Raw genomic sequence first — 22,866 nt, 5'->3', positions numbered from 1 at the left:
GGGATTTGCAAGCGGTGGTGAGGGGCATGCAGACCGCTGTGCGCAGGCTAAGAGCAGGAGAAAGACCAAGGGCTTCACTGGAGAAGAGCCCCCCCCCCCCCCCCCCCCCCCCCTTTTTAAGGTGGCTGCTTCTTTTTAGGAAAAAGCTGTGGGATTTGCTGCAGCCAAATGCTACAAATGTTACCACAACCTGCTCCCCTGATCCTGCAAGAGGGAAAGATAAAAAGGAGGGGTGTGTGACTGTGTATGTGTTCTTGTGTGAAAGAGGGAGGACGCTGAGATGGACCCTGAAAATGAGATGATGTCAGTATGGATATAAATCAAGAAAAACTTTATTGTGTCTTATGAAATCTACACCTAAAGGAACAGTTCACCAAAAAAATAAATAAAATAATATTTTCTCATAATTTACTAACTCTCACAATGTTTTTATTTTAAATACTTTTTTTTTTTTTTTTTTTATTTAATGTCCATAAAATGAAAATGGATGTGGTCCAGTGTTGTTTTGTATGAACAAAGACTGTTGAAACCTTCTTCAAAATATATTATGTTGTGTTCCACAGAAGAAAGTCATACAGGTTTGGTAGGACGTGAAAGTTTCACTCAAACCATCCTTGTTCACATTACCTCAAAACTCATGCAACTACATGAACTTAATTTAACTGAGTTGTTTCTACTAAAAATGAGTATTGTCAGCTTTACTTACGTGTTTGCTCAATCAGCTTAGTGAAACGCACAAATTCTTGACATAACTAACTGGGCAGTGGATCCTTAGCTCCCAGCATGCTTTGTAAGGGACTGCATTAGTAGAGTATATTTAGCGATTAAAGTGTTATTTTATGTGTTTTTCAGGAAAGGGAAAGGTGTTGTTAGTTTATGTTAGTGTTTAATCTTAAGTTATGGTGGACATTTTGAGGAGTTTTTGTAATGTTTTTGAACTTTGTGGTTACCATTATGCAGAAGAGTGGCATCTGTGTTTAGGTTGTGAGCACTCATATACGCATGTTTAGGATGTTTTAGGATTCTCAATTAAATTGAGTTTGTTCAATGAGGGGTTTTTTTTGTGCATTTTGAGCAAATAGTTCATTTAATAAGGTAAATTAAGTCAATAAATGTGTTCACCTTATGTAATAAACTTTTATAAATTTATTAATTAATAAACATTATTAAGTAAACTGCACATATAAATATTACGTAACAGGGACTAATTCAAATGATTTCCATTTACTCAAAGAAATTTTGTCAGTTTTACTTGATTTTCTTTTGTTTATACAACTAAATTGTTATTTGTACAAATTACTCAATATAGTTGTGTGGAACCACTTGACACTGCTTTTTTTAAGTAAATCCAATAATTCATTTTTTTGAGTGCAGGTAAATGTCTACACTGGAAAAAAAAAAAAAAAAAAAAATCTATTTTACAAAATATTGTAAAAATGCTACAGTAAAAGCTTGTTAATTGGTTAACTGTGGGTACCATATATCGGTAAAAATTTGTAAATGGTTTAAGATCACATTTTATGTAATTTTACTGTAAAAATAATGTAAAACTTGCGGTGAAAAACAGTAAAAGGACATTCCCAGAAGTCCAAATGATGTGTTGTTTTGTTTTACATTTTCTGTTATTTAGTTTATGTTTATTGCATTATTTTAGTGTCATGTGTGTTACCCTGATGCGTTTTGTCCCTTTTTTTCTTGGTATAACCCTGTGCACTGTTTATATGCAGGTATTTGCCATGTTTTTTGGACAGGTAACTTACGATGAACTCTGATTCAACATGTGGCTTTCTATTCTACTGATTATAACCGTAATTTCTGGCAAGGACAGCTGACTTTTTTTTTAACAGGACAAGTGTAGCTACTCGCCTGAACTCATTCAGTCTTAGAAGAAACTAAGAGATTAAAATGGGAAGGGACCAAAAAGACATGCATATGAAAAACTGAGACACAGAGCTCTCGCTCCCAAAAGGCACTTGAAAGAGAGCATTCCTGTACTATTGGTTCCTGGTCCTTCACTCAAACACATGCACATGCACTTACCCTCGTGATGTCTAATGAGGGGGCTGGCAGCTTTATTACGAGCATCCCCTCCCACAGGCAGGCTGAAGCAGTAACAGGTTGGGGTTTTGTTTTCAAAGGAGGAGAGTTGTTGTGGGTGAGAGCTGCCCTCTGTGTCACCCTTCTGTTCCCCAAGTGCCTGTGCGCTGTTCTATTGTCTCTGCCCAGATTCTTTAGGAGGTATGCATCTCTCCATCCCTCCTCTGCATCCCGAACTTTCACAGCAGCCAGGGGTCGAGATCATTTATGTCAGCCTCACACTGATTGTTCACCAAAACCTGAACATCTTCAAAGAATGGGTGGCACTTCCTGTGGATATTCTGCTGGAAGCTGAAAGAAAGACAGAGAGAAAGAGAGAAATTTACAGTGTTTCACAAACACTGATGTTCTCAACATATGCATTTCATATGCATTCCTTAAAGAAAAAAAAAAAGAAAGAAAGAACTGCTGTTATTATAGTCTGTAATGGGTCTCTTTGGTTAAAAAGATAGACCGGTAAAAGAAAATTTGTGTAGGACTTTGTATAGAGCCTTTACATCACTTTAATTTTCCATCACAATCTCCATATTTAAACTGCATGAAAATCTCCATTTCTTTTTAATATCTAAGACGTTTCCTGGCCTGGATATGACCTGTTTAAAATGACCTGATATTTAATATAAATTTGTTCCTGCAACAGCACATTCATAGGTTCAGTTCCCAGGATACACACCCTGAAAAAAAAAAAATCAACCTAGAAAAAAAATTGTTTCATGAGGAATGTATTCAAGTCTAGTGTGCTTTACACCACTGAATCAATATAAATGCCCTAACCTAACCAACCCTAACATAAAATATTTTCTTTGAAGTACCACCTGTTATAATATATTTCAATGATATATTTGATCTTTTCAAGTGTTTTATTATAATTGTTTTTATTTTTAAATTATTTAAATTTTACATTTTCATAATTGAATTAATTATAAGCTTTTCATCAACTCACAAACCTCGCAGTTCATTCACAAACCCTCAGGGGTTAACAAACCCTTGTTTGGGAAACTTAATACCTGTAAGTTATGCCAACAAAATTGAATTTATGGCTTAGATAAGGTAGAATTAGCTCCATATTGATAAAATGCCTATCTTTTGCCTCAATAAACTCTTAATTTACTGCTTATTAATTTGTTGTTGTAGTTGTTAAGTTCAGGTATGGGGTAAGATTTAGGGATGTAGAATATGGTCATGCAGAATAAGGCATTAATGTGTGCTTTATATGTACTAATAAACAGCCAATATGCAAGCTAATAAGCAACTAGTTAAAAGTGAGAATTGTTCCCCATACTAAGGAGTTACCCATAATTCTTCCTGTATTTTGGCTGAGTTCAGTGATCATAATAGTGTTTTCATGTGTCTGTGTGCGACTATGTGTATCGCTGCAGATACAAAGGAATGCCATTGGGTTTTTTCTCCCCTCTGGCAGTGTCGCTCATTCAATTCTTTTGCCATTACGTTGTCATCAAGCCATTTGGCTGCTCTAGCCTCATAAGTGCAGCACAAGAAAAGAGCTAGTTGATTCAATTAAAGCCATACCAATTCAACTCCACTGAGAGCCAGCAAAGAAGGTTCTTTCAGAGAGAAAGGAGAGGGAGAAAGCGAGGAAGGTAGAGGAAAGCCTTTTATTCCCTGTCTCGGATCTGAGTGTACAAATGTAATGTCTTCTAGGTAGTCTCAATGCATCTCCCATTGTGAATTTAGTAGTAGTGTTTTTTGCTAAAATGAATTAGCAAATGCACATACTATGAAGCAAAAATGCTTGAGATACTCATGGTCTGTCTGTGCATGTGTTTGTCGCAGGGGCCAGCAGTGGCCGTTTGTCACCGTGAATAGGCTCAGGGTGGTTCACATCATTGGGGCATTGAAGGTGTCTCCTCCCCTGTTGTAAAACAAGGGTGCGTGTCACACGGGGACACAGGAGGCATTGTGCTCGTTGCAGGGGCTACCGTACCACCCAGAGTGTTCCCTAAATCTAATCCCCCCTAACACCTCCCTACGACCCTGTCCGGCCCATGGCCACAACCCCGTCATGACCACTAACTGCACGGGAGAGCGGGATGGACTGTGAAGGTATAAGTCAGAGGTGGACATTGGGGCTCCGATGCATACGTATATAGAAAGAAAGAAAGCGTGGGATGAGACTGAGGCCTGGAAGAGGCGAGGGGGTGTGTCTGTGAGTTTCCCCTAACAAGATAGGTCAATGGGATGATTGATGGCTGCAGAAGTGGGAACAAAACAAGGGGAGGTGATAAAAATCAGAAAAGAGGGGAAAGAATGGAGAGGGAACGAGGGTCTTGTATCCGAGTTAGGGACGTCTGTGCGAGTGTGAGAGTGTGTGGGAATATTTACTGCCCTGCAGAAGTGGGCGGCTCTGACTTGTTGCTAATTAGCGGGGAGGCATCTGAGCTCTGTGTACTGTGGGTGTATGGAAATGGCAAGTATGCAGGGGTAGAAGGAATACGACAGGATATTTGGGCGAAAGAATGGCTACGCTGACCACCTAAGATGACCCCCCCCTCACACACTCGCATATACATACCTAAAGTTACACACCCCTCACTACTTTCCCCCGCCCTCTACAAATTGATGTAAATGAGCAGTGTTTTTAAAATAAAGGCAAATAATTTATGGGCAACTGTCAGTTTCCTGAGTCAGAAACACACACACATACCAGCAGGGCTCTTAAACTGAAGAGTTCAGGCTTGTGTTTTTAAGAGGGGTCCCTTGTCATCTGAAGTACTTTGAAGAGGATCTGCAAACTATCGCAAACAGGGACACAGGCAAACAACACATTAGGACGTACATTCATAGGTACAGTATGCCCAACACACAAGCTGTTGCTTATTTACAAGCTTTCACTGCCTTATTTACTTGAAATTACTAGCTTTCGTTTCTTGGTGCAGTCAACTGGCAACACAGTCTTTGACTTTCTACAACCTGCAGATACATTTTTTTTTTTTTTAGCATTTTGGATATGTCAGTGGTAAAGTCTAAATGGTTCTGAAATGAGTCAGAACTCGTAAAATCTGATCATTTTATGGCAAAATAAAAGCCTTCTCTTTAGTGTATTTTTTAATAAAAACTAATAAATACAAAAAAAAAAAAAAATAAATAAATTACACTTTAATTTTGACAAATCACCTTAGAATGATCTTCCTTTCCATTCTTCTTTTTTAAGCTTCCATGCTTTGTTCAGAATTTCCTTAAATTTTTTTAAATTGCCCTTCTTTTCCTCCAATTTCCATCAAAATTACATTAAAAACAACATTGATTTAATAAAGTTGGACATCAATAATCTCTAAGAACTGATTTAAAATATCAAACAAAAATGACGCCATTAATGGTGTGGTGGTTAAACCTTAGATCTGGGACAGGAAAGTTGCTGGTCTTTCAAAGGAATGAGCCGTGAATTATCACCACAGTTTATTCCAGTTTATACTCTAATTTACATAAACATGTCTGATAATATGACAAACATTTTCATACCCTTTACACAAAGATCTGACACACACCCTGATACACCCAAAATTATACTCTTCTCAGGACTCTTTTGCAGCAACTTTTCCTTTATTCTCTTCTCTCACCAACCCATCTGCTCTTCTTGGCACATTCAGTTACATTTCACCTTGAGAAAGACAGTGAGAAAAGCATCAGGCTCTAGCGAATTGCAACAATTTACGATAAACAAAACCCCCCATTGCTAAAGGCTGCACATTACTCCACTGCGGAGAATAACAGGTACAAGGGATGGCGACATGGAGGGATGTTGGTTATTACAATAAAAATATAATTATGGGTTGGGGGAATTTGATGTAACCATAAATACACACACATTTTAATTCATATTTTCACATTTTAAACACTGACAGCTTTTTCCCATACAAAAGATTTGAACCTATTGCAAACACACTGAACAGTCTCTGAAGTGTCTACCTGTATATGTGTATAGACACAAGCTCTAATTGGTTTTTCTGCAGGGGAGTCAATTTTCTTCACAGGGTGAACAGTCAACACTAATCCAGCAAGTAAAGCACGCCAACCCAAAAAAAACCTTGTTAGACTTCCCACAACACACACAGACACATAAGGTCAGCACGCATAACAGTTTTCTACCATGTTTTGGAATGGGTTACAGAGCCAACACCTCACACACTGTCATCAGCGAGTTAACACCCAACTCTCAGTGGTCACGCTTGCCAGGTTGAGTGTTTAACTGACAGGTGGGAATGAGGGAATTGTATATGTGTGTGTGTTTAGCAGGCAATCTGTAATGAGGGGGCAGTGTGTGTTTAGGCCTGTAATGAGGTGTGAGAGAGAAGCGAAGACCTTAATAGGCAGCAATTACTGAGTGTGTTGTCATTGAGCGAGTCTATTTGTGTTTCGGTATATAGTATGTGTGTGTGTGTGTTTGCGTGCCTGTGTTGCAAAGGTTACTTTGACACCTACTCTCTAGCAATTTCAGCAGAGATCATTTGATTGACAGCATATCAAAGACAGAGATCCTATTTCAAAACAAACCTTTGCATGCGTGGTTGTGTGTGCATTAGAGAAAAAAAAAGTTCTTTAATATAATACATTTTATCTATCTTTTAAATTACTCTATATATTAAATATTATTTATTAATTTCCTAATAATTATATTTAATTTGATATTATATAAAAATACTATATTTAAATATTCAGAAGTTAATAAAAAATAAATAAATTATATATGTTGTTTTGTACTTGTCACAATCTGGGTCTTTGGTTTTGTCTTGTTAAAGGACTTTTATGTTGAAATGCATTCTGAGTTTCCATTGTGTCTGTGTTCTTTTCCTGTTTGGTTTTCATTTCTCTGTATTGTCATATTAGTCACCATGGTCACCTTCATTAGTTCCAGCTGTTGTTCATTATCTACTCATTGCATTGTGTAATTAAACTCTTGCTTTTCAGTTAGGTTTTATGTGTCGTTGTTGGTGTTCATGTGTTTGATCAGATGTTCTTGTCTTCTCCATGTGTTTGTGGATTACTTTCCCGTGTCACTCTTTTCTGGACTATTTGCCTGCTCAAGGTTTGGAATGGATAATCTGTGACTTTGCCTTCTGTTAATAAACTGTGTGTGCATTTGGATTCACCCTCGTCTCATCTCTATACATCCGTTATAGAACAACCCATTAAACAATGAATCCAGCCACACAGTTAATGCTTCTCCGTCAAGGAGATAGTCCTCAATTGATCTATGTCGAGGACTTTATTGGAATGGTACATTTAACATTTTTTGATGAGGTGTGTCTTATGATATTTTTTTGAGGGGGGCTGTCTGATCCACTCAGTTCCCACATGCCATTGCATGATCTTAGTTGGTCTTTAGAACAGTATATAGATCTGGCATTGCAACGGAGCGTCTCTGGTTTTACTGCGGGAGTAAAGCAGCGAAGCAGCTTCCGCAGTATCTTCCACCTCAAAGTCTCGTCCCAAGATGGCCACCATTCCAGAGCCTCGTCACGTCTCAGCAGATCTTCCAGAGCCTCGTCACGTCTCAGCTGATTTTCCAGAGCCTCGTCACGTCTCAGCTGATCTTCCAGAGCCTCGTCACGTCTCAGCTGAGCTTCCAGAGCCTCGTCCCAAGATGGCTGCCACGCCTGAGCCCTCAGCCGAGATGGCTGCCACGCCTGAGCCCTCAGAGATCGTAGTGCTGGCCATTATAGCCACAGCCATTGGGAGTGTGTGGGCTGCGCACACATCGGCTTCAGTCCATGAATCTGCTCTTGAAACCGCTTCAGTCCATGAATTTTCTCCAGAGCCAGCTCCAGTCCATGAATCCTCTCCAGAGCCCACTCAAGTCCTTGAATCCTCTCCAGAGCCTGCTCCAGTCCTTGAATCCGCTCTAGAGCCCGCTCTAATCCATGAATCCACTCGAGACCACTCCAGTCTATGAATCTGCTCCAGAGCCCGCTTCATCCCATGAGTCCGCTCCAGAGTCTGCTCCAACTCATGAGCCCATGAGTTCACTCCAGGGCCCACACCTCTCCTTGTCTGCCCTGACGCAATCACAGAGGCCAGCTCTAACCTCTTAGTGCCTTTTGTTACAGTTTTTCCAGATCTGCTGTGGTGGTCATCTGCTCTGCCGTGGAGATCTTCAGCCCCAACTGCACTGCTGTGGTGGTCATCTGCTCTGCCGTGGAGATCTTCAGGCCTAACTGCACTGTTGTGGTGGTCATCTGCTCCACCATGGAGATCTTCAGGCCCAACTGCACTGCTGTGGTGGTCATCTGCTTCACCGTGGAGGTCTTCAGCCCTGGATGCACTGCAGTGGTGGCCACCTGTCCAGCCTGCTCTGCCCTGGCCTGTTATCAAGCCTTCTTCGCCCTGGCTGCCTGTTCAGCCTGTTCTGCCCTGGCCTCCTGATCTGCCTCAGTCTCCAGTCCTTCTCCCACCACATGGGCCAGGCCCTCCATCCCTCCCCCTGTTCCACCTCCTCTCCACTTCCTTCCTGGACTTTCCTGGATTGTTTTTAGGAGTGTCTGGAAGCCACTCCTTTGAGGGGGGGTTATGTCATGATCTGGGTCTTTGGTTTTGTCTTGTTAAAGGACTTTTATGTTGGAATACATTCTGAGTTTCCATTGTGTCTGTGTTTCTTTCCTGTTTGGTTTTCATTTCTCTGTGTTGTCATATTAGTCACCATGGTCACCTTCATTAGTTCCAGCTGTTGTTCATTATCTAATCATTGAATTGTGTATTTAAACTTGCTTTTCAGTTAGGTTTTATGGGTCGTTGTTGGTGTTCATGTGTTTGATCAGAGGGTGCTTTGACATTCTTGTCTTCTCCAAGTGTTTTTGGATTACTTTAACGTGTCACTCTTTTCTGGACTATTTGCCTGCTCAAGGTTTGGAATGGATAATCTGTGACTTTGCCGTCTGTTAATAAACTGTGTGCATTTGGATTCGCCCTCGTCTCATCTCTATGCATCCGTTACAGTACTATTTTCACTTTTCAATTTTCCTTAATTCAATGACTTGATGTTTTGTTCGACTCAATCATGTTTGTGAAAATATTGTAAAAAAAAAAGAAAAAAAAAAAAAATAGATTTTTTTTCTCATTTAAGTGAATTGAAGTACATTTGACGTGCCAGGAAGTTTAGTAATATTTGTTGATCAAAACGCATAGGAGCTGGAGTTGCGTCGAAGTTGCTCATGCATGAGTCAGGACATAGAAATGTCTGGGGACAGGTTCAAATTTAGCTTGCATCTTGGCCTGATCCCACTTATTCTCTTTCTTTCCACTTTAATATTTGTCTTTTTAATTAAAGACAAAGAGGCCTTAAAGAATAAAAACAAAACAAAAAAAAACATGAAGGAAAGACACTACGTCATCTCTCTCTGATGCTCTTTGACTTTTGGATGACCTGGTGACGACCTCCTGGGGACACGCTGGTTTTGGGATAGTCCCCGGGATGACCTCATCAATTAAGATGACGAGTTCAACAGCAGTAAGCCACCCCATCGCCATCTTTCTCCCTCTCTTGCTCACTCTGTACATCCTTTGTCTCCATTAGTTTCCATCTCTCTGTGTGCATTCCTTCATTAGACACATATCTCGTGTCCCTGTTGTCCCTTCTTTGACGTTGTCTCACCCCTTCACCTCAGTTGAACTTCATTTGCCCTGCATTACAGTAGTTCCTCCGTTACATTCCTTCTGTAATTTTTCCAAAAAACAAGATGATAATTTCACTCCATGTCAGAGTGATACATTTATTTGGGGAGATACAGTCAGGTTCAAAAGTCCACACTAAAAATATGTGATTAAAAGTCTAATTAAAACCAGGAGATTAAAAAAAAAAAGAGAGAAAAAAGTTATGACATAAGAAATATTTTAAATTCTTTACTATTTCTAGATCACTAATCAAATAAATACATTTCTGATCTGACCATGTTAACTTTTTACAAAAGGTCATAATGTTCGTGCCTCCACTTAAGCACAAGATGCTCTTTGGAGAAACTTTAAATTGTTCCAATAATATAATATAATATAATATATAAAAAAATATTATATGTGGAAAAATTAGAAGCATTTTCATAAGTGGACTTTGAACCTTTGGGGGTGCTGAATATGCAATGAAACAGGGCCTGTCTAATTCAGAGACATGGTAAAGTAAGACATCTCAGCATGTTTGAGCATGTGTATGAATGACGGAGAGAAAAAGAAGAGAGAAAAGCGAGAGAAAGAGAACATAGCTCTGATCTCTGATGAATATGTAAATCCTGATGGCGGCCTGCTCTCCAGGGGACCCCCTTCACCCCTGCTTTCCCACCCCACACAAGAGACGAGGGACTGGGCCGTACTGAAGCTTAGCGGCCCGAGATCTTCACTCCCCGGATGATAATCCCACTGTCCAAAGGCACGGATAACGAGAAGAGGACCATAATCCTATTGTCCCTCTGTGTCACATATGTCGCTTAACACACTGTCTCTCCATCACAAGACTTCATCCAGAGCTGCAACAGATTGGCCCCCTCCAAAAAGTGCTTGTCTTTCTTACTGTCCCTCCCTCTTCCTCCAAACATTTTTCATACATAATAACATAACCCACACAAACCAAGACCTTTCAAAAACCACACAAAGCATCATCTTCACAAACTCCTCAGGCTGGGTTTGTATCAATGTCGCATCTCCATATTGCTGTGTGGGTGGCATGTGGTGGGGTGTGTGTGAGAATATATGCATGTGTATGTTTGGACGTCCCAAGTTAAGATGCACCCCTCGTCTCGCCCGCCTACCTCAGCCCCTCGGCGCTTTGTGTTAGAGAGGACCTGTTGGTATCCGCCTTTGTCATTGAGTGTGTATGTCCATGGGCATATGGTTGATCCACCTCCAATAGGTTCATGTAGGCAGAAAACAGCCATTCATACGCCTATTCAGTCAAGCTGCTAGAGACACAGATTGCTATGTCATAACACAGAGGGAGGGAGAGAGGGAGGGGTTCGAGTGATAGCGAGAGAGAAGAGCGAGAGAAAGAGAGATTACTTCATAAACTTACTCTGATCTCTATGTGTGTGGCACTGCTCTAGCAATTGAAAAGACAGAGCCATTGTCGTTCTTTCAGGCTTGACTTCAAACACCAAAATTTGTTGCACCAACTACGCCAAACTTGAGAAAAAGAGATGCTGTGTTTGAATGCAAGTTAGCTGTGAATCAAATACCGTAAGGCCTGATAGATTTGCACAAAAGTGCTGAATTGACGCTACAGAGCGCCATCAACATTTTGTCTAATATTTATACTCTCTTATGTCAGATTTGTTTTCCAAATTTGAGAAACAAACATGGCAATGGTGTGTGAGATTAATATATCCATTTATGAAACCTAGCATTATAATACAACCTTCATGTGCTAAATTCAAGTGTTTTAAAGAGTAGGAAAAATGTAGGTTCATTCATCAACAGGTTCATTCTTGCTTATTCCTTGGGGAAATCCTATTAAAGCCAAAATGTATAGCAGATATTTAGCAAAGTCCCTTTCAAGGAAAGTCTGTTCACTCAGCAGCCATATTTGCAACGCCTCCGGGCAGCTATTTCGGGCATCCAACACCAAGTCCTATATATCCTGAAATCTCAAAAACTGCTTGACGAACTTACAATTAAATAACATATTTTAAATCAGCAACAAAATCTGACATGAACTGTCCCATAAATGTTGTTCCTTATGCTCAAATAGCGTTAAAAAAAGCTTATTTTTCAGGCTAGACAGGCCAGCGCGCATGTGCAGTACTCGGCGCGAGTCTCAGGTTTCTATGGGAACCGGAGTGTCAAACGGCAGTTGTAGCGATGCAATGACTTTACCAATCAGCGATTGCCTTGGCTCTTTTACTTAGAAGGCGGGACGTATTCTGCGCCAGAGATCGTATTAAATGCCACATTCCAGGAACCCGTAACCCGTGTTTTTCCAACCTTCTACCCGTAAAAATGCACTGGAACAGTAGTCAAACCCGTGACTTCCCACCCGTGAACTCGTACTAGATCGATGTACTCCCACGTCCGCGCTCTGATGTCACATAGCCCGCGAAACAACAATGGCAGCCCCTACGGATGCGGTGTTTATGCAAGTGCACGGTAAAATAACGTAAAATAAAAGGCATAACAGCTCCTCTTGCCTTATGCGCCGTTTTTCCTCCTCCGTTTCCCTCAAATAAGCAAGGAGTAAGCACCTTTGGCGATAGAAATGATTGTAAATGAGCATAAGCCCCGTACAGTCCGCCATGCTGGTTTGTTTACACTCGGGCAGTTTGGCATGACTTCCCTGGAACACTACAAAGTCGTGAGTCGTTGTTTGAAGTCGTGACTTACGGGCTCAAAAACCTGCCTGGAATGCAGCATCATTATAGGGAGATAAGAGGGTTTGTATCCCTTACCATTGGAGAAAGCGTAACGGCTAACTTAATCACGTGCAGCCCCTCTCAGCCTATCGTGTCACCGTTCAAAACTCCTCCCTGCGTACCGCTCGTACCGCCAGTTAGCCGTTAAGCTTTGATTGCGCGTTGCAGTTTGTCATAACTAATAGGAGTGAACCGTCTTTCTATATCTAGTCTTTGTATCTAGTCAATATCCATATACATCGATTCTGACGATTATGGAATTTCAGTCAAATAAATGCTATTTTTGCTATATAAAATACATACAATGTGCATCAAGTGGTTATTTATATACGCAAATGCACAACTGTAACCACACTATGGATGTTGTGGGAAAAATTAAAACTTAAGTCACTGTAGAAATGGTTCTTTTTTATACCATGTTTAAAGTTTATGGCACGCCCAACTCGGAAACTCGGGTATCAAAATTATCTCAGAGTTTCCTAGTCATAAATATGATTTGAAAGGCCATTCATGCCCAATTTCCATCTAGGAAACTTGTGTTTATGATAATGCCGATAGCACGTGAAGGCAGCATTACCCATGGTGCATTTGGACAACATTAAGAGGTAAAGAACTTAACCATCTTCCTAAAATAAATAAAATTACATAGTAAAAAGTTTGTAAAGTGTGTAATTTTTTATGTTAAAACACTTCTATCCAAGTTATTACGCAGAGACATTTAAAAGTTAATGTTCTTAAATGGCGTAAACTTTAATGTGATAGCTAACAAAAAATTTTATATTTTGTTATCATTACTCACCCTCAATCACTTGATTTCTTCTGTAGAACATAAAATGGGATATTTAGAGGGAAAAAGAAAGGAAAAAATATATATTCCATACAATTAAAGTCTATTCTTGTTTGAACCCAAACATTCTTATACAAAAACCTATTATAACTGTATGTATACATACTGACTTTGGCCTTTTGGTGCTATTGAAAGATTATTTTGCATCCTGATCAGCCTGACACAGCAACACTGTGGAAGAGCTATCTGTTTTCCAACCAACGGCAGGCAGGGAAAGTACTGGGGAAACCCGTTTAAAAACAATCCATTATTTTAGTATTTCTGAATGTTGCTGCTCTTAGAGTCACGGACATTACACACAGTGACAGAAAAAAAAAAAATGGCATGAAAAGTTTCTGATACCTCCACAAATATCCTTGAAGTGTCCTGTTTTCTCTTTCCAAATCAGTTTTTATATAAAGTTCACTTTCCTGACCTCTGCATTGTCTACTTGTCTAACCGGCTTATTTGTCTCTCTCTCACGGCACAGCACTGTCTGCGTTATTCTCTGCATGTCCATCCTTGATCACCTTTTCTGCCCTCCTAGGAAAGAAAGCCTCTCTTTCTGACAGCAACGGCCATCACTGTCTCACTTCCTCTCATTCTGATGACCTCTCGTTCTCAGGCCCCAATCACTTGTTCGCCAACAGTGTCAACACTGTCATTAAAGGCACATTGTCCTTATTAATTAATGAGTGCTGTTGTTTTTTCCCCTCTCTCCCTCTCTACATACTTATTCGGGCAAATGCGGATTAACATATTCATGAGTCGGCCAGCTTTGCAGCAGCTTGCTCGCGAATGGGGCGGCTCTGTTTAGCCCCTGTGTTTTTGTCTTTCTCCATACCTAACCTCGTTTGCTGGGCAGATCCCTGAACCATTAAAGCTCATGATCCCTTTATGCCAGCGAGACTCAGACAGGAGGGTCGGGTTATGAACCCAAACGCTGCTGTTTCACGCACCAGTGAACACACCCCGGATAATAAGGCTCAAATGCTAAGTGTTACAAACTGATTAAAATGTCTGTGTTACAACTTTATCTAGCCACAATAAACAATGCTCCTCCACGAGAAACTGCGGCAGCTTTTGATATTGTCCCAGAACTGCTCAAATATTCCCAGCCCTGGTTATTTTGCTGGGTGATCAGACAAAGAAATGTTTATTTGTTTATCGTATGCAGGAGCATAAAAAGCATCATTAACAAGCATTTAATCCCAGAAATAATTAAAACTGAATGTTCCAAATGATTATTACAAATATGAGCTAATTCTTCACTGTAAACTTAACCTAAAAATCCCTGATGCTTATTTTGCAATTTAATCTTAGTACGCAAGGTGACTGCCAGAGTACATTTGATTTATGGATACACAATATATCAGTACCGTATCAGTTATCGTTCAATATCAAAGTTTTTCTATTTACTTATCAGTAATGGTTGATATTGGATATTTAATTGTACATGCTCATTTGCTCTATTTTTACATTTATTTAAAGGATATTTGCCATCATCTAACACTCACTGAAAGTTAATCTTTAAAAATACTAATGTTATTTTATAACAGTGTTAAATCTTTAGCGAATCTCAAAATGAATATCCATTTTTAAAACAGTACATTATATTGCTGTGATCCCTCATTCACATGTAGCATTTCAAATGTTCAAATGATTTTTTTTTGTGTGTGTGTGTTTTAGTGTTTTTGACTAAATAGTAGTTTAGTAACAGGATTAGTTCACTTTCAAATAAAAATTTCCTGATAATTTACTCACCCCCATGTCATCCAAGATGTCCATGTCCTTCTTTCTTCAGTCGAAAAGAAATTAAGGTTTTTAATGAAAACATTCCAGGATTATTCTCCTTATAGTGGACTTTAATGGTCTCCAAACGGTTGAAGGTCAAAATTACAGTTTCAGTGCAGCTTCAAAGGGCTTTAAACGATACCAGACAAGGAATAAGGGTCTTATCTAGCGAAACGATCGGTCATTTTCTAAAAAAAAAAAAATCAAAATGTATATGCTTTATAGGCACAAATGATCGCATCACAAGTGCTTCCACCAGAACGCGATTCCGTATTCCTTACGGAAAAAACGGAACTGGCGCCACGTTTTTTCCGTAAGTTGAATAAGGAAGGCGTAGGACATACAGCGTAAGCTTTTTGAAGAATACAGAATCGCGTTCTGGTGGAAGCACTTGTGATGCGATCATTTGTGCCTATAAAGCATATACATTTTGATTTTTTTTCGAAAATGACCGATCGTTTTGCTAGATAAGACCCTTATTCCTCGTCTGGTATCGTTTAAAGCCTTTTGAAGCTGCACTGAAACTGTAATTTTGACCTTCAACCGTTTGGAGACCACTGAAGTCCACTATAAGGAGAATAATCCTGGAATGTTTTCATTAAAAACCTTAATTTCTTTTCGACTGAAGAAAGAAGGACATGGACATCGTGGATGACATGGGGGTGAGTAAATTATCAGGAAATTTTTATTTGAAAGCGGACTAATCCTTTAAGACAAACAGGGCTGTAGCTGGTGTATCCAGGGCCCCTTGAAATTGCTTTCCAGTTAAAATCTCGGGGCCCCCCTAAGACCAGGGGCCCCTAGAATCGTCAACACCTTTCGCCCCACTAGCAACGGCCCTGAAGACAAATTAACAAAAGAATAAGCCAATAATTAGCAGCTTACAAGTATCAGCCAGAATTTAACGTTGGTGAATCCCTAATTTGACTTTAATACAACAGTCAATAATCTCAAACAAAAGTTACATAACAGAAAAGAATGTGGGAAATGAATAGAAATGGTATTCTGTATGATGATATATTTTGCAAACATGATAATAAATCTATATATCTCCAAATATGCGCAAGTTTGAAATAACAGCTCTAACGAACGGTGTCTAGTGCGTGTATGTGAACACATAAACCGGAGCAGACATGAGGGAATATGAAAGAACAGAATTATTCTATTCAAAATAACAAACATTACAGATTGATTATTTTGCACTTCTAACATAAATTAAGAAATAAATGTCACTGCAACCTAGTTTTATCATAAACAGTGGTCAAATATCGAAGCTGGAGTCTTTAATCTTTCTAATGATGCTCAGTTTGTCCCGAACAAGTAAGAATGTTATGTTTTAAAGTGCAGTGAATGTTCAACAACAACAATCTCGGGCCGTCGACGAACCTTGAACGCTAGGGGGTTAAACAGTTTTCTCAACTATACATTTAACAATTTTTTTTTCATTTAAACTCCAGATCAAAGCTTTCATTTTAAACAAGCCATAATTTCAGAATGTAGTAATTAATTAAAATTAAATGAATTCATTAAATGAATAAAATCTATATCAGTGTATATCCGTAGAAAACGTATAATGAGAAGTGAAAATTTACCAAAGCGCATGTTTACTGCAAAGTGCTTTGTAAGGAATTTATTAAAAATTGGGAAGGTTTGTATTTAAGTAATTTTCTTTTTTCTTTCTTTTAATTACCTGAGGAGTGAAAGCAAGAACCCCTCTTATTAGCCATTATTGGTTGTGTCCACCACAAAGCCTTGCTAACTGCTAAACATTTACCTTACACAGACACAGACTGAATCTGTCTCTCCCTTCAACTCACTGCCCCTGCTTACACATTCACTCATGCACACACACACAAACTAAAACAGCCTCTATCGCCAACTCTTCGTCTCTTGCCCGTACACACGTGCACACACATTCTCGCTCTCTCTCTCTCTCTCACACACACACACACGCACAAAACACACAAACTAGCACTCACCAATTTGTAGCCGGCACAGTCACATTGTTTGTTGAGGCTTGCAGTGCAGGCCGCTTCGTTAGCTTGGCCTTTAACGAGCTGCTTAATTGAGCTGTCTAGCGGGCCACCTGTCGCCCTGCACCTCATTAGCATACTAATGCTCCTACATTGTGCTGTAGTGACAGCCAGAGAGTGAGAGAGAGGGAGAATTGAGGGATAAAGTGGGCGGAATGGAGACAGAGATGTTATGATTAACCAATTTTTTACAATTACCAAAAAAAAGGATATATTTAGGATTATTAATCTGACAAAAATATGCATATTATCAAACTAGAATTAAAATCATAATGGATTTCCCAGATAAGATTTGATTATATTTACCTGTTCCAGGTCTTGCTAAATATTGAAACCTAAATGTAAAGAATACAAATGAAATGACATGAAAAACATCTTTACAAAGCCTGAAGGTGATACCAAAAAATTTGATTTCTAAGTTAGACATACTAGCTGTGTGCAACCAAACATGCTGTGTTGAGAAAATGATACAGCTTTAAAGAGCTAAAATTAATTTGATCACTGATTTATTTTATTACTAAGCTGGATGCAACTGGGCAATGCTAGTGTAATGATCGTGGAAAGGATTAATAGTCTTTTTCACCTTTTTACTGGCTGCACACAGTTGCTCAAGTGCCTGCTTTCATTCAATTCATGACATGCAGCTGCAGCACCAAAGATCTACCTGCCAGAGAGAGAGAAGTGCAGTGTTTTTGTCAATGGTCAAATGGCTTGACAGGTATTGTTGTGTGTGATTGGAGCATTCAGTACAGCCTCGGGCTAAATTTGCCTCTAAACACACTGTAAACTGAAGAGGCCTTTAGACCTCACACAGGACACACATGGACATGTGATTCACACACTTGTTCTATCACACACAAACTAAACTTCTGAAGACAAGCTACACACTTGCAGACACTTTTTAGCCCTGACCCTCAGAGGCCGAGTCCCCACCAGATGGAGAGCCGTCCACCTCAACCATTGATGACCATGAACTTTGACCCGTAACAGGATGACCACTCACACTGATCGTCTGACAGATACCCACACAAAATACACAATCACACACAGTTCGTACTTACATATATCCTATTCCTCTGGCCAGAGGGAAATATTCAGTGAGGGTCTGCCAACGGTTCATTAGATGATGAAGGATTCTTGCTCCCACTTACCCATTGCAGCAGGTGTAAATAATTGCTCCAAAACATCCCAGAGAGACACTTAGCAAAGCAAGACAAACATGATGACACTTACCGAATCTGTTTGAAAGACCAAAAAGTACATCCTGTTTGCAAAGGAAGCAAGCTAAAAAGCTAAAAGTCCAAGAGTACATTTGCATGTGATCTCCTGGATTTGACATGCACTAATGTGACAGCAGAAAGCTGGCACAGGGAAACCAGCACACAAAAGATGAGAGGCACCACACTGGGTGACCTGCTCTGCTCTTTTTCAGTCCCAGAGAAAAGTGTAAAATACTTTACCTTACTGCGAGAGGACAGAGGCACAGATGTCTGATCATGTAACACACCATTTCATTAATAATGAAAATAATAATAACAAATAATTTAGTAATAAGTAAACAAATATTTTTTAAAAAGTAAATAAAAATATAAAAGACATATAGATAATAGATGTTATAAATAAAAACATAATTAACACTTTATTAAACTGTATCCAAAACCCATGATAATAAGATTATAAAATTATTTTAATTAATTATAGAATTTCTGTCGGCTGATCATTCATTGCTGGACAAGACTGATCTTTATTAAAAAAAAAAAAAAAAAAAAAAGGAGGAAGGAGGAGAAAAAAGAAGAAGAAGAATCGGCCCAGCCGTTGGTAACAACCTTTATATTATACATTCACACCATTGAGAAAGAGGGCAGAAAAAGGCAATGGCCATAGAAAAGAGGTAAGAAAAGAAACTGAAAGGTGAGGGGGTCTTCAGAGTGGGGGAAGGCTGTATCTGAAAAGGTGGCTGTAGAAATTTAGGGGGGACAAAGTCACATCCACGCCGCACACGCATTCAATTCTGCCGGTAAATACCAGGTCTGGACAAACCACCACATGCTAATCACCACAGCATTTACACGTCAAAATCAGCATCCCTGTCCCTTTTGCTCCCAAACTCTTTCTTCCTGCTCTTTCTTTCCTCTCTTTCCCCCCCTCACCCCTCGTTAATTACCGTATGTCTTTCGCTTTGATAGAGAGTCTCTTGCACGAATTAGTACAATATTGCAGTCCCCTTTAAAGCTCAACCCCCCTCCAGCTCCCCCTTCTTCACCCCATCTTGTTGGATTGGGCCACCTTGTGCACGTATTGGTACCGGGTTTTTCAGTAGAACACTTGTCAGTGGCATGCATATGGAAATGTGAGTCTCCATTTTAGCTGCTAATTCTGCATCCTCTCTAAGGCCCCTTGCTGTGTGCCCCCCACTATCACAACTAGGGGATGCTGGGACCTCATGCTGGGGGCAACAAGGCGTTGTACTATTGAGGGATGGACAGGGGTCAGTGCAGGGGTACACTAACAGACAGGACACGCTTCTCTGGTCAAACACCAGCCCACCCCTATATTCTGGAACTGGAACGGTTCGGCCCGACACTGACCAGCTGTCACATTTATAAAGTGGTTGTGGTTAAAGTTTGGAGTAGAATTGTGGGTTATTTATTTATTACTTGAGAACAGACATATAAAACTAGGCTACATTTTTACAACCAACTCTTTTTATGGATCAAACATGATTATTTCTAACAAATCTTTCAAATGGGGTAGGCTGGGGGAATATGATGTCATGAGAAAAAAATCCCCTTTCATTGTATGGACTAGTACGACCTCACTGTAGTAAAAAGCCTCTCAAGGAGCATAAGCCAATCAGAATAAGAATAAAAGAGAACACAGAACCTAATCCGCAGCCTGCTATCAAACAGGCCTCTTCTGCATAAGTGTGAGCGGTTGAGAAATGCTCTCTCCGGGCGTACGTGTGTGAAAGCGAAGGTGTTTGTGAGAGAAAGGGAAATGACAAGTGTGTGTGTGACTGGCATGCTCTTGACCTGCGGCTGTATGCTGCTAATCCTCTGATCAGGATGCCATGAGGACTGCGGGGCCTCAGGCCTCAGTCCGGCCCCTGATAGACTGGCCCACTCACAATAATACACTGAGACCTCAGCCTATTTACATCCCACAGGCTGTCAGAAACGCTCACACGGTCCACATTTTATCTCAGGACAGATGGAGCCTAAAACAACTACTTGAGAAAAGTTACTTATTTCTGTAATATTCCACATAATTGTGTAGTATAAGTAGTGTTTATACTCAAAGCAACTAGACCTAGTATACTATGAGTACTCGGATGATGTCCAACTGAAATTTAAAAAAAAAAAAAAAAAAAAAAAAATAGTCAAGATGTGGATGTGACCACAACCCAAACTTTACAAATTTGAGCTGAATGCTTAACATCACACCATGTTTGAATTATGGTTAAATATTCAAACTCATGTGTTAAAACAATGGCAACACAAACACAAGGAACATGCATATGTAAAACAATTTCCCTCAACTAAAAATAACTAATTAGTTCCATGTAGTACAAAAACATTATTTGAGATGATTACTACCCTACTACAGCTTGAGAATGGGAGGAAAGGTACAATTAATTATGAAAAAAAAAAAATGTTGAGAATGAAACTAAAACAAAATAAGGTAATTTTTTGATGTCTTAGACCAGTTTGAACATCTTAAATTCAAGAACGATCTGCTTGAATTCTGTTACTGACACAAACGGGTAAAACTGGTTGTCCTAACTGAACAGCATGGCCATGATGAGTAACTTGCAAAAACCAACGCGAAAGAGCTTGGGAAAAAAAAAAAAAAAAAAAAAACAATTCGTACTTTCAAGGCCATTTTTTGACAGTCAGCATAAAGAAACCAGTTGTCCGAGAGTGTAGAGAAAGCACCAAGTGAGTGTGTGTTAATGCGTAGTAGGGGTGGGGGTGAGGAATCTCAGACTGCCAAGCAAATACTTACCATTTGTCTGTGTAAGAGTGTCTGCAGGCCCCCAAATCCCCACGTTTTGTACGAACAAATTGGCAGAACGCGGGGTCTTGTTTGCCCAGCCTCTTTGGAAGGATGTGGGAAGTGGGTAGGCTGATGAGAGGTGGGTGGGAGAAATCCCCATCAAAGAAGGCCGTGCCTGGGAACAGAAGAACTAGATTCCCTGGTCTGAGAACTGGCCTCCATCAGAAAGAGGGAAGTCTAAAGTAACCAGTGGGGAGACTCATCTGCCTGACCTGACCTGAATACAACTGAAAAGAGGGAAACCAGTCCAGATATTGACGCTATCAGATCAAAAAACAGCAGAGGCGGCAGTGAGAAAGTATCAGTTTTCACAAAAATATTAAGACACTATCCAACACTGATAATAAGAAGTTTCTTGAGCTCCAAATCAGGAAAAAATAAATAAATAATATTTATATATATATATATATATATATATAGAGAGAGAGAGAGAGAGAGAGAGAACAGTTATTTTAAATTGTAATATTTCAAATAATATTTAACTGATTTTACTATATTTTTGATATATAAAATATATTTAATATATTTTTGATAAAAAAAATAAATTAATGCAGCCTTGGTAAGTATAGGAGATCACTTATCACAAATATTTAAAATATCAGAAAGCCTTATATATATATATATATATATATATATATATATATAATGCATTATAAAATTATTTAATGCATTAATTATGCCTTGTAATGCACCTTAAAATGCATTATATGGTATAATTGTAACCAGTTATAATACTTTATATTATATTATATTATAATACTTATGTTCCACCTTTACAAAGTATAAGGCATTAAAACATGACAAACAACCAATTTCAAATGTAACAAGGAATCTGCAAATATTATAATGCATCATAACATACATTATGAATACCTTTATAATGCATTATGCATAAAGGCTTTAAGTAAAGTGTTACAAAATATCTTACAGACCCCAATCTCTTGAACAGTAGAGAATGTTAAAAGTGTTACAGCTTAACCCAATGCGTATATACGCACACATTTTTAAGTCATAGCATATGTTATGACCAAATATAAACAGTTATAATAGGCTTGTGTTTGTGTGCACTGCCTATAAAGTCATACCTCAATAAGATGCGTGTGGGTGCTCAGGAAATGAGTCTGTGTGGGCAGACCACAGGTCTCTTTGAGGTGCGTGTAGCCTTGCGTGATGCCATATGATGATCGGTGCCTGTAGCTAGTCGTGTGACTAATCCTGTTAGTCTAAACACACACATTTCCTTTTTTTTCCCCACTGCCTTTCTGCCTCTCTTCAGTTTTCAGGACACACTTCTCCCTCCACCATCTGATTTCCTAACCATAGACAATCACTTCAGAAATTAACCATGAACATTTGAACATATGTATGTCAGATGAAGCAAATGTATTAAATGTTATTAGAATGTTTGGTTTATTCTCTTTAGGGTAGGAGGGAATGGGTTAAGCTGTGACACTTTTTAAATCATACTTTAGGCAAAGAGAAATAAGGTTACTACAGATTGTCTGCTATTTAATTAAATTAAGCACCAAAATTAATGAACAAAAAATGTTCAAAAACATTATAAAAAATAAAAAATAAAAAAAAGACTTACGGATCCTAAACTTGTGAACGGTGATGTACATTCAAATTGCAATTCTGCATCCTGTTTGTTAGCTCAATTCAAATTCAGAATTGAAATGTAATTTAAAAGGCATTCTCAGTTTGATATAACTCGATT

At 39.2% G+C, this 22,866-nt stretch overlaps 1 protein-coding gene across 2 annotated transcripts in view; it reads right to left on the bottom strand.

Annotated features, from left to right (window-relative positions):
* The window catches only part of olig2 (oligodendrocyte lineage transcription factor 2), a 28,451-nt gene extending 6,894 nt beyond the window's left edge, over nucleotides 1-21,557 (bottom strand). The window contains exons 1-6 of one of the 2 annotated variants that reach the window (XM_051906918.1): nucleotides 17,677-21,557; nucleotides 17,400-17,428; nucleotides 17,040-17,191; nucleotides 5,578-5,716; nucleotides 4,763-4,850; nucleotides 2,041-2,388 (exon numbers count right to left, since the gene is read on the bottom strand). The gene's annotated coding sequence lies outside the window, so the exon portion shown is untranslated. Of the gene's footprint in view, nucleotides 1-2,040; nucleotides 2,389-4,762; nucleotides 4,851-5,577; nucleotides 5,717-10,847; nucleotides 13,234-17,039; nucleotides 17,192-17,399; nucleotides 17,429-17,676 lie in introns of those variants that run through there. The other variant, XM_051906919.1, reaches the window with a different exon arrangement.
* Between the last annotated feature and the right edge of the window lie 1,309 nt (nucleotides 21,558-22,866).

The sequence above is a fragment of the Ctenopharyngodon idella genome, chromosome 9 (assembly GCF_019924925.1).
Source record: "Ctenopharyngodon idella isolate HZGC_01 chromosome 9, HZGC01, whole genome shotgun sequence".
In the NCBI taxonomy this organism is placed as follows: Eukaryota; Metazoa; Chordata; class Actinopteri; order Cypriniformes; family Xenocyprididae; genus Ctenopharyngodon; species Ctenopharyngodon idella.
The sequence above is the reverse complement of the archived record's forward strand: the minus strand, read 5'-3'. Positions and strand labels throughout refer to the sequence as shown.